The sequence below is a fragment of the Bombina bombina genome, chromosome 7 (genome assembly GCF_027579735.1).
Source record: "Bombina bombina isolate aBomBom1 chromosome 7, aBomBom1.pri, whole genome shotgun sequence".
Classification (NCBI taxonomy): domain Eukaryota; kingdom Metazoa; phylum Chordata; class Amphibia; order Anura; family Bombinatoridae; genus Bombina; species Bombina bombina.
This window is the reverse complement of record NC_069505.1, coordinates 48,437,357-48,449,682: the sequence shown is the minus strand read 5'-3', so window position 1 is coordinate 48,449,682 and position 12,326 is coordinate 48,437,357. Positions and strand designations below refer to the sequence as shown.

At 41.3% G+C, this 12,326-nt stretch overlaps 1 long non-coding RNA gene across 1 annotated transcript; it reads left to right on the top strand.

Annotated features, from left to right (window-relative positions):
* Nucleotides 1–9,059: 9,059 nt before the first annotated feature.
* On the top strand, nucleotides 9,060–10,226 carry LOC128665853 (uncharacterized). The gene is made up of 3 exons (XR_008403183.1): nucleotides 9,060–9,223; nucleotides 9,317–9,373; nucleotides 9,916–10,226. It is a non-coding gene; the product is annotated as an uncharacterized LOC128665853 (long non-coding RNA).
* Nucleotides 10,227–12,326: the final 2,100 nt, after the last annotated feature.

Genomic DNA, 12,326 nt, shown 5'->3' with positions numbered 1-12,326 from the left:
AGAGAGAGATTGGAGAGAGAGAGATTGGAGAGAGAGAGATTGGAGAGAGAGAGATTGGAGAGAGAGAGATTGGAGAGAGAGAGATTGGAGAGAGAGAGATTGGAGAGAGAGAGATTGGAGAGAGAGAGATTGGAGAGAGAGAGATTGGAGAGAGAGAGATTGGAGAGAGAGAGATTGGAGAGAGAGAGATTGGAGAGAGAGAGATTGGAGAGAGAGAGATTGGAGAGAGAGAGATTGGAGAGAGAGAGATTGGAGAGAGAGAGATTGGAGAGAGAGAGATTGGAGAGAGAGAGATTGGAGAGAGAGAGATTGGAGAGAGAGAGATTGGAGAGAGAGAGATTGGAGAGAGAGAGATTGGAGAGAGAGAGATTGGAGAGAGAGAGATAGGAGAGAGAGATAGGAGAGAGAGATAGGAGAGAGAGATAGGAGAGAGAGATAGGAGAGAGAGAGATTGGAGAGAGAGAGATTGGAGAGAGAGAGATTGGAGAGAGAGAGATTGGAGAGAGAGAGATTGGAGAGAGAGAGATTGGAGAGAGAGAGATTGGAGAGAGAGAGATTGGAGAGAGAGAGATTGGAGAGAGAGAGATTGGAGAGAGAGAGATTGGAGAGAGAGAGATTGGAGAGAGAGAGATTGGAGAGAGAGAGATAGGAGAGAGAGAGATAGGAGAGAGAGAGATTGGAGAGAGAGAGATTGGAGAGAGAGAGATTGGAGAGAGAGAGATTGGAGAGAGAGAGATTGGAGAGAGAGAGATTGGAGAGAGAGAGATTGGAGAGAGAGAGATTGGAGAGAGAGATAGGAGAGAGAGAGATAGGAGAGAGAGAGATAGGAGAGAGATAGGAGAGAGAGAGATAGGAGAGAGAGAGATAGGAGAGAGATTGGAGAGAGAGAGATAGAGAGAGAGAGATTGGAGAGAGAGAGATAGGAGAGAGATAGGAGAGAGAGATAGGAGAGAGATAGGAGAGAGAGAGATTGGAGAGAGAGAGATTGGAGAGAGAGAGATTGGAGAGAGAGAGATTGGAGAGAGAGAGATTGGAGAGAGAGAGATTGGAGAGAGAGAGATTGGAGAGAGAGAGATTGGAGAGAGAGAGATTGGAGAGAGAGAGATTGGAGAGAGAGAGAGATTGGAGAGAGAGAGATTGGAGAGAGAGAGATTGGAGAGAGAGAGATTGGAGAGAGAGAGATTGGAGAGAGATAGGAGAGAGATAGGAGAGAGAGATTGGAGAGAGAGAGAGAGATTGGAGAGAGAGAGATTGGAGAGAGAGAGATTGGAGAGAGAGAGATTGGAGAGAGAGAGATTGGAGAGAGAGAGATTGGAGAGAGAGAGATTGGAGAGAGAGAGAGATTGGAGAGAGAGAGAGATTGGAGAGAGAGAGATAGGAGAGAGATAGAGAGAGAGAGAGATTGGAGAGAGAGAGAGATTGGAGAGAGAGAGAGATTGGAGAGAGATAGGAGAGAGATAGGAGAGAGATAGGAGAGAGAGAGATAAGAGAGAGAGATAGGAGAGAGAGAGAGATAGGAGAGAGAGATAGAGAGAGAGATAAGGAGAGAGAGATTGGAGAGAGAGAGAGAGATTGGAGAGAGAGAGAGAGATTGGAGAGAGAGAGAGATTGGAGAGAGAGAGAGATTGGAGAGAGAGAGAGATTGGAGAGAGAGAGATAGGAGAGAGATAGGAGAGAGAGAGATTGAGGAGAGAGAGAGAGATTGAGGAGAGAGAGAGATTGGAGAGAGAGAGAGATTGGAGAGAGAGAGAGATTGGAGAGAGAGAGAGATTGGAGAGAGAGAGAGATTGGAGAGAGAGAGAGATTGGAGAGAGAGAGATAGGAGAGAGAGAGATAAGAGAGAGAGATAGGAGAGAGAGAGAGATAGGAGAGAGAGAGAGATAGGAGAGAGAGAGAGAGAGATAGGAGAGAGAGAGAGATTGGAGAGAGAGAGATAGGAGAGAGATAGGAGAGAGATAGGAGAGAGAGAGAGATAGGAGAGAGAGAGAGATAGGAGAGAGAGAGAGATAGGAGAGAGAGAGATTGGAGAGAGAGAGATTGGAGAGAGAGAGATTGGAGAGAGAGAGATTGAGGAGAGAGAGAGATTGGAGAGAGAGAGATAGGAGAGAGATAGGAGAGAGAGAGATAGGAGAGAGAGAGATAGGAGAGAGAGAGATAGGAGAGAGAGAGATAGGAGAGAGAGAGAGATAGGAGAGAGAGAGAGATAGGAGAGAGAGAGAGATAGGAGAGAGAGAGAGATAGGAGAGAGAGAGATTGGAGAGAGAGAGAGATTGGAGAGAGAGAGAGATTGGAGAGAGAGAGAGATAGGAGAGAGATAGGAGAGAGATAGGAGAGAGATAGGAGAGAGAGAGATAAGAGAGAGAGATAGGAGAGAGAGATAGGAGAGAGAGAGAGATAGGAGAGAGAGAGAGATAGGAGAGAGATAGGAGAGAGAGAGAGATAGGAGAGAGAGAGAGATAGGAGAGAGAGAGATAGGAGAGAGATAGGAGAGAGATAGGAGAGAGAGAGAGATAGGAGAGAGAGATAGGAGAGAGAGAGAGATAGGAGAGAGAGAGAGAGATTGGAGAGAGAGAGAGATTGGAGAGAGAGAGAGATTGGAGAGAGAGAGATAGGAGAGAGATAGGAGAGAGATAGGAGAGAGATAGGAGAGAGAGAGATAAGAGAGAGAGATAGGAGAGAGAGATAGGAGAGAGAGAGAGATAGGAGAGAGATAGGAGAGAGAGAGAGATAGGAGAGAGAGAGAGATTGGAGAGAGAGAGATAGGAGAGAGATAGGAGAGAGAGAGAGATGAGAGATAGGAGAGAGAGATAGGAGAGAGAGAGATAGGAGAGAGATAGGAGAGAGATAGGAGAGAGATAGGAGAGAGAGATAGGAGAGAGAGATAGGAGAGAGAGAGATTGAGGAGAGAGAGAGATTGGAGAGAGAGAGATAGGAGAGAGATAGGAGAGAGATAGGAGAGAGATAGGAGAGAGAGAGATTGAGGAGAGAGAGAGATTGGAGAGAGAGAGAGATTGGAGAGAGAGAGAGAGATAGGAGAGAGATAGGAGAGAGATAGGAGAGAGATAGGAGAGAGATAGGAGAGAGAGAGATAGGAGAGAGAGAGAGATAGGAGAGAGAGAGAGATAGGAGAGAGATAGGAGAGAGAGAGATTGGAGAGAGAGATTGGAGAGAGAGATTGGAGAGAGAGATTGGAGAGAGAGATTGGAGAGAGAGATTGGAGAGAGATAGGAGAGAGATAGGAGAGAGAGAGAGATAGGAGAGAGAGATAGGGGAGAGAGATAGGAGAGAGAGAGAGATAGGAGAGAGATAGGAGAGAGATAGGAGAGAGATAGGAGAGAGATAGGAGAGAGATAGGAGAGAGAGAGATAAGAGAGAGAGATAGGAGAGAGAGAGATAAGAGAGAGAGATAGGAGAGAGAGAGAGATAGGAGAGAGAGAGAGATAGGAGAGAGAGAGAGATAGGAGAGAGAGAGAGATAGGAGAGAGAGAGAGATAGGAGAGAGAGAGAGATAGGAGAGAGAGAGATTGGAGAGAGAGAGATTGGAGAGAGAGAGATTGGAGAGAGAGAGAGATAGGAGAGAGAGAGAGAGATAGGAGAGAGAGAGAGATAGGAGAGAGATAGGAGAGAGAGAGAGATAGGAGAGAGAGAGAGATAGGAGAGAGAGAGAGATTGGAGAGAGAGAGATAGGAGAGAGATAGGAGAGAGAGAGAGATAGGAGAGAGAGAGAGATAGGAGAGAGAGATAGGAGAGAGAGAGATTGGAGAGAGAGAGATAGGAGAGAGATAGGAGAGAGAGATAGGAGAGAGAGAGATTGAGGAGAGAGAGAGATTGAGGAGAGAGAGAGATTGAGGAGAGAGAGAGATTGGAGAGAGAGAGATAGGAGAGAGATAGGAGAGAGATAGGAGAGAGAGAGATTGAGGAGAGAGAGAGATAAGAGAGAGAGATAGGAGAGAGAGAGAGATAGGAGAGAGAGAGAGATAGGAGAGAGAGAGATAGGAGAGAGATAGGAGAGAGATAGGAGAGAGATAGGAGAGAGATAGGAGAGAGAGATAGGAGAGAGAGAGATAGGAGAGAGAGAGATAGGAGAGAGATAGGAGAGAGAGAGATAGGAGAGAGAGAGAGATTGGAGAGAGAGAGAGATTGGAGAGAGAGAGAGATTGGAGAGAGAGAGATTGGAGAGAGAGAGAGATTGGAGAGAGAGAGAGATTGGAGAGAGAGAGAGATTGGAGAGAGAGAGAGATTGGAGAGAGAGAGAGATTGGAGAGAGAGAGAGATTGGAGAGAGAGAGAGAGATTGGAGAGAGAGAGAGATTGGAGAGAGAGAGAGATTGGAGAGAGAGAGAGATTGGAGAGAGAGAGAGATTGGAGAGAGAGAGAGAGATTGGAGAGAGAGAGAGATTGGAGAGAGAGAGAGATTGGAGAGAGAGAGAGATTGGAGAGAGAGAGAGATTGGAGAGAGAGAGAGATTGGAGAGAGAGAGAGATTGGAGAGAGAGAGAGATTGGAGAGAGAGAGAGATTGGAGAGAGAGAGAGAGATTGGAGAGAGAGAGAGATTGGAGAGAGAGAGAGATTGGAGAGAGAGAGAGATAGGAGAGAGAGAGATAGGAGAGAGAGAGATAGGAGAGAGAGAGATAGGAGAGAGAGAGATAGGAGAGAGAGAGATAGGAGAGAGAGAGATAGGAGAGAGAGAGATAGGAGAGAGAGAGATAGGAGAGAGAGAGATAGGAGAGAGAGAGATGAGAGAGAGAGAGAGATAGGAGAGAGAGATAGGAGAGAGATGAGAGATAGGAGAGAGATGAGAGATAGGAGAGAGATGAGAGATAGGAGAGAGAGAGATGGATGAGAGAGAGAGATGGATGAGAGAGAGAGATGGATGAGAGAGAGAGATGTATGAGAGAGAGAGATGGATGAGAGAGAGAGATGGATGAGAGAGAGAGATAGGATAGAGAGAGAGAGATAGGATAGAGAGAGAGAGAGAGAGATTGGAGAGAGAGAGAGATTGGAGAGAGAGAGAGATTGGAGAGAGAGAGATAGGAGAGAGAGAGATAGGAGAGAGAGAGAGAGATAGGGGAGAGAGATGGGGGAGAGAGATAGGAGAGAGAGATAGGAGAGAGAGATAGGAGAGAGAGATAGGAGAGAGATAGGAGAGAGAGAGATAGGAGAGAGAGAGATAGGAGAGAGGGAGAGAGAGAGAGATAGGAGAGAGAGAGAGAGAGATAGGAGAGAGAGAGATAGGAGAGAGAGAGATAGGAGAGAGGGAGAGAGAGATAGGAGAGAGAGATAGGAGAGAGAGATAGGAGAGAGATAGGAGAGAGATAGGAGAGAGAGAGAGATAGGAGAGAGAGAGAGATAGGAGAGAGAGAGAGATAGGAGAGAGATAGGAGAGAGAGAGAGATAGGAGAGAGAGAGAGATAGGAGAGAGAGAGAGATAGGAGAGAGAGAGAGATAGGAGAGAGATAGGAGAGAGATAGGAGAGAGAGAGAGATAGGAGAGAGAGAGAGAGAGATAGGAGAGAGAGAGAGAGATAGGAGAGAGGGAGAGAGATAGGGGAGAGAGAGAGAGATAGGAGAGAGAGAGAGAGATAGGAGAGAGATGAGAGAGATGAGAGAGAGATATGAGAGATAGGAGAGAGAGAGATAGGAGAGAGAGATAGGAGAGAGAGATGAGAGAGAGATAGGAGAGAGATAGGAGAGAGATAGGAGAGAGAGAGAGATAGGAGAGAGAGAGAGATAGGAGAGAGAGAGAGATAGGAGAGAGATAGGAGAGAGAGAGAGATAGGAGAGAGAGAGAGATAGGAGAGAGAGAGAGATAGGAGAGAGAGAGAGATAGGAGAGAGATAGGAGAGAGATAGGAGAGAGAGAGAGATAGGAGAGAGAGAGAGAGAGATAGGAGAGAGAGAGAGAGATAGGAGAGAGGGAGAGAGAGAGATAGGGGAGAGAGAGAGAGATAGGGGAGAGAGAGAGAGATAGGAGAGAGAGAGAGAGATAGGAGAGAGATGAGAGAGATGAGAGAGAGATATGAGAGATAGGAGAGAGAGAGATAGGAGAGAGAGAGAGATAGGAGAGAGAGATGAGAGAGATAGGAGAGAGAGAGATAGGAGAGAGAGAGAGAGATAGGAGAGAGAGATAGGAGAGAGAGAGATAGGAGAGAGAGAGATAGGAGAGAGAGAGATAGGAGAGAGAGAGATAGGAGAGAGAGAGATAGGAGAGAGAGAGATAGGAGAGAGATTGGAGAGAGAGAGATAGGAGAGAGAGAGATAGGAGAGAGAGAGAGATAGGAGAGAGAGAGAGATAGGAGAGAGAGAGAGATTGGAGAGAGAGAGAGATTGGAGAGAGAGAGAGATTGGAGAGAGAGAGAGATTGGAGAGAGAGAGAGATTGGAGAGAGAGAGAGATTGGAGAGAGAGAGAGATTGGAGAGAGAGAGAGATTGGAGAGAGAGAGAGATTGGAGAGAGAGAGAGATTGGAGAGAGAGAGAGATTGGAGAGAGAGAGAGATTGGAGAGAGAGAGAGATTGGAGAGAGAGAGAGATTGGAGAGAGAGAGAGATTGGAGAGAGAGAGAGATTGGAGAGAGAGAGAGATTGGAGAGAGAGAGAGATAGGAGAGAGAGAGAGATAGGAGAGAGAGAGAGATAGGAGAGAGAGAGAGATAGGAGAGAGAGAGAGAGAGAGATAGGAGAGAGAGAGAGATAGGAGAGAGAGAGAGATGAGAGAGAGAGAGAGATGAGAGAGAGAGAGAGATAGGAGAGAGAGATAGGAGAGAGATAGATGAGAGATAGGAGAGAGATGAGAGATAGGAGAGAGATGAGAGATAGGATGAGAGAGAGAGATGGATGAGAGAGAGAGATGGATGAGAGAGAGAGATGGATGAGAGAGAGAGATGGATGAGAGAGAGAGATGGATGAGAGAGAGAGAGAGATAGGAGAGAGAGATAGAGAGAGAGATAAGGAGAGAGAGATTGGAGAGAGAGAGAGAGATTGGAGAGAGAGAGAGATTGGAGAGAGAGAGAGATTGGAGAGAGAGAGAGAGATTGGAGAGAGAGAGAGAGATTGGAGAGAGAGAGAGATTGGAGAGAGAGAGAGAGATTGGAGAGAGAGATGAGAGAGAGAGAGATTGGAGAGAGAGAGAGATTGGAGAGAGAGAGAGATTGGAGAGAGACAGAGATTGGAGAGAGAGAGAGATTGGAGAGAGAGAGAGATTGGAGAGAGAGAGAGATTGGAGAGAGAGAGAGATTGGAGAGAGAGAGAGATTGGAGAGAGAGAGAGATTGGAGAGAGAGAGAGATTGGAGAGAGAGAGATTGGAGAGAGAGAGATTGGAGAGAGAGAGATTGGAGAGAGAGAGATTGGAGAGATGAGAGAGAGAGAGATATGGATGAGAGAGAGAGAGATATGGATGAGAGAGAGAGAGATATGGATGGGAGAGAGATACAGTGTATATATAGAGTGAGATTAAATTTGTCCCGTGGTGATCTCAGATTACAGTTTATTTACTGCTTCTCCCTGAAGTACAGTTAGAATTACTTTGTATACATTTAGAACAAAAAAAATTATATTTTAGGCTCACTTTTGTCGACCTTGAATAGACAAAGAGCAATGGAAGTAATTATTAAACTTTCATTATTCTGACCAAGGATGCAATTTTACCCACTTCTCAGTGCAATATGATACTGACTAGAAAGAGATAGTGTCTGTGAGAAATGTAGTCCTGGTGCGAATCTGCGCAGTGTTACCTGAGGGGGTAGGAGACAGAAAAAGCTGGAGAGTTTTAGGTAGTTTTGTGTTACAAATAAAACAGTTTCTCAGCAGACATTGTATGACTTAGGGCAAGATTTATCAAGCTCCGAAAAAATGCGCAAAAAAAGTCGCGGAAATTTTCGTAGCTATTCGCAATTTCGGAAATCCAATTATTCGCCAATATTTATTAATATTGTTGAGACAAATTTCGTGCAAAAGTTTTTTGCGATGGCAAGCGAATGACTAGTATAGTTTCTTGGAGAATACGATGATTTTCACTTTATTTATCACTCGGAAGTAATTATCATGACTTTTACTTCCGGGAATAGTTTCATTGTTATTATTGTTATTGTCCTATTAAAATAAAAGAAATTAAACACGTGATTGTTTATTCTTGTTATTTCTTATTTATGATTAAAGTTCTTTTTATTCTGCCCCTTTTTTGGCGCTTCTGCACACTGTAAAGTTGCCCTCATTTGGTCGCTAAAACTATCTTCTTTTCATTGTTCTTTTTCATAATATATATTTTTATTTATTTTTTTGGTGCAATATATTTACAGAGATTTATATATATATATATATATCGTATTTATTAATATATCAATATTTTTCTACTCCAATTTTTTTTTTTATTTGTATATTTATAATTTTTAATCCAAAAAATAATTGATATATTTTTTTATATATTAAATTATTTATTTATTTATTATGTCTGCTGCTGGCCTACAGGAAAACGCATCAACTGCCAGCAAAACAAAAGGTGGTCGAAATATACATTTTAGCCTATCTCAAAACAATGTTCTTGTAGACAAAATTTTAAATCACTATGATGTCCTGCTAGGCTGTAGAAGCAGGCAGACACCTATGGCACGTAAAAGGCAGATATGGCAAGATATAAGCCAGGAGGTATCTGCACAGGGTATAAACCCCAAAAATGTCAATAATTGTAAAAAACGTTTTTCGGATATAAAAAGAATAATTAAAATGAAATTATGCAAAGAAAAACGTTCAGCAAGAGGTACAGGAGGTGGTCCAGGATATACTGCTGATCTAATGGAGTATGAGAAGAAAGTTCTTAATTTGATGGGGCCTGAGGTTGTGGAGGGAATTGAAGTGCAAGGAGACACAGACGATTATGCAGGTAAACTATTATTATTATTATATTTATATTGCTAATGAAGTATTTAAATCCTAATTGAAATTGATAAATGTTTTCATTCTCCTCACTCATTACTGGTGATTGATTTCAAATACAATTTTTTTCCTTATATTAATATTTAATTTTGTTTTCTTTGAAACTTTTGTTGAAAAGCACATTTGATGTTCAATCTGTTTTTCACTTTTTGTTTGTAATGGAAGTAACTTAAATAATGCAGTAATATATTTCCAATTTTGTGCACCCTTTTTTTTTTTTTAGGATCCCCACCTACACAATCAGATGCTCATGCATTAACAGAGATTGCCGCTTGCAGCAGCGTCCTGCAAGAAGTTGGTAGGTATTTGTGCCTATATTGTCCCTCAAGAGTGTGCTATATGTATTTTGCCTTTATAATTTTTTTAATTTTTTTTTATTTATTTTTTAAAGAAGAGAATCATAATGAACAGAATATTGAAGGAGAGGAAACTTTGCTCCTTTTTGAAGGTAAAGCAACATTTTTTTTTGTGTGCAAATCATATTAAAACATTATAAGACATTTTTTTTTGTAGATTCAGATACAGCATGAAATTATAAGCAACTTACAATTTCACTACATTTTTCATATTTTATTAATTATATTGCTATCTATATTTTATAAGATGGAATGTAAATCTTAGCATCCATCCCATTTTAGGATCAGCACCATGGTTAGTGCTTGTTTATTGGAACCACTGACCATGGTGCTGAAACTAAAATATGATGGATGCTTTAAGAATTGCATTCCAGCTTATAACATACAGATAGCAATAGAATTAACAAAAGCTGACAATTGTATTGAAATTGTAATTTGCTTATATCCAGCAATTACAAAATTTGAATGTAATTGTTGTGGAATATTATACTTTAAAGATGCTGATACATGTGTATTCTGCCCTTTTAAAATCTCATCAATATTAAATTTAATTTTCATATTTTCATTTAAAGATGATAGTAATCTATAATAGGTGGCATTGTAAAAATGAAATTATTGTTTATCTTTATTATAGATGATTCAGAAAATGTTGAATACGTTCTGAATTTACAACCAATACAGGAGACATCTCCTGTACATTCCTCAAGTACAAATGTAGAAGTACCAGAAGAAGAAATTGGAGATGTACACGAAGATATCCAACAAGAAGCACAAGCACCAACTGAAGAGGCAATATCAGTAAATTTGGTTAACATTCTGCAATTAGCCACAAATTTTCAGAATGAACAAAGGGCTTTTTTTCAACAGATGAGTGACCTGCAAAGTGAACGCTTGGAAATTGACAGGCAGAGTTTACTTGCACGTCAAGAGACAAATAGGTTGCTTGCATTACTAGTGAATATTTTACAAACAAGAATTGAGAATCATTGATTTTTTTTTGGGTGGGTTTTCTTAAAATGTTTTTTTTGTTTTTTAAACAGTTAATGTATAAATTTTGGTTATGATTTATAACATATCATATGTTAAATTAAAAACTATTAATGCCGTTTGAATGTATTTCTCTATTATTAATCTTTACCTTTTTTAAAAAATAACAGACACATATATTATAATATATTAATTTTTAATATAAACTAAACCAAAAATGCAAATATAATTGAAACATAGAAAGTTAAATTTTCAGGGTTTTTTTTTTTTCTTTTTTTTTTTAATACATTTGATCCGTTATGGCTCTTCTAAAATTTTGGATGCTTCTTGTTATGCTATACATCATTACTTCTAACCGATCAAATTCGGCGATTATGGTCTCTCTTGAGATGAGTCCAAGTTCTTCTTCCACAACCTCTTTTAAAGATAAAAAAATTTATTAAAAAAATTGTTAGTAAGATTTAACATTCATTTTGTCCAATTTTTATAAACTGAAGTTTATAATATATATTAATGTGACAATCAACATTACATGCTTCATATAGAACTGAGAATTGGAATACACTTTATAATTTACTCCAATTATCTAAGTTTGTATATTGACAATATCAGTAAATTAGAAAGATGTTTCAAATTTTAGGCTGTATCCAAATGCGTTTTGTATAAAGAACATTTCCACGAACATCCTACAATGTATAAATATTTGTTAATAAATATATATATATATATATATATGTATGTATAAATTTTTTAATATATATATATATATATTTATAAAAACAAAATAATAATTATGGCTAAAAACAAATGTAAATAATTTGTACTTACGTGTACCAATGTTTCTTGTGGAAGTAGAATCTTCGGCTTCAACATCATCTAGGAATAAAACAAATTAATGAAACGGATTACCATATTCAAATAAAGATGCTTATAGAAAAGCAAAATCATTATATTACAAATACCAAAACCAACCTTCAAAACACACAGAATCGGAGTCCGAAGAATGTTCTACTGTTATTTTTGGTCTTTGGATAGGTAGAACAAAATCTGGCTCTTCCGTTCTAATTTCTACTGCTGCTTCTATAACCAAAAAAAAATATATCTATATAATATAGGCATTTTCTGTTTTTCAAAAGCTGTTATGCGCAGTAGAGACCTGTAATCGTTGCTAGTGCTGATCGGGTGTGAGGTTGGCGTTTCCGGGTGTGAGAGAGCTGAAAATACATAGCGAGTAGAGATAGGGAGAGAGACAGCAAAAGAGAGAGGGGAGAGAGGGGAGAAAGGGGAGAGAGAAATCAAGAGAGAGGGGGGAGAGAGACAGCAAAAGAGAGGGGGGAGAAAGGGGAGAGAGAAATCAAGAGAGAGGGGGGATAGAGACAGCAAAAGAGAGGGGGGAGAAAGGGGAGAGAGACAGCAAAAGAGAGGGGGGAGAGAGACAGCAAAAGAGAGGGGGGAGAAAGGGGAGAGAAATCAAGAGAGAGTGGGGAGAGAGACAGCAAAAGAGAGGGGGGAGAAAGGGGAGAGAGAAATCAAGAGAGAGGGGGGATAGAGACAGCAAAAGAGAGGGGGGAGAAAGGGGAGAGAGAAATCAAGAGAGAGGGGGGAGAGAGAGCAAAAGAGAGGGGGGAGAAAGGGGAGAGAGAAATCAAGAGAGAGGGGGGATAGAGACAGCAAAAGAGAGGGGGGAGAAAGGGGAGAGAGAAATCAAGAGAGAGGGGGGAGAGAGACAGCAAAAGAGAGGGGGGAGAAAGGGGAGAGAGAAATCAAGAGAGAGGGGGGATAGAGACAGCAAAAGAGAGGGGGGAGAAAGGGGAGAGAGAAATCAAGAGAGAGGGGGGAGAGAGACAGCAAAAGAGAGGGGGGAGAAAGGGGAGAGAGAAATCAAGAGAGAGGGGGGAGAGAGACAGCAAAAGAGAGGGGGGAGAAAGGGGAGAGAGAAATCAAGAGAGAGGGGGGATAGAGACAGCAAAAGAGAGGGGGGAGAAAGGGGAGAGAGAAATCAAGAGAGAGGGGGGAGAGAGACAGCAAAAGAGAGTGGGGGGAGAAAGGGGAGAGAGA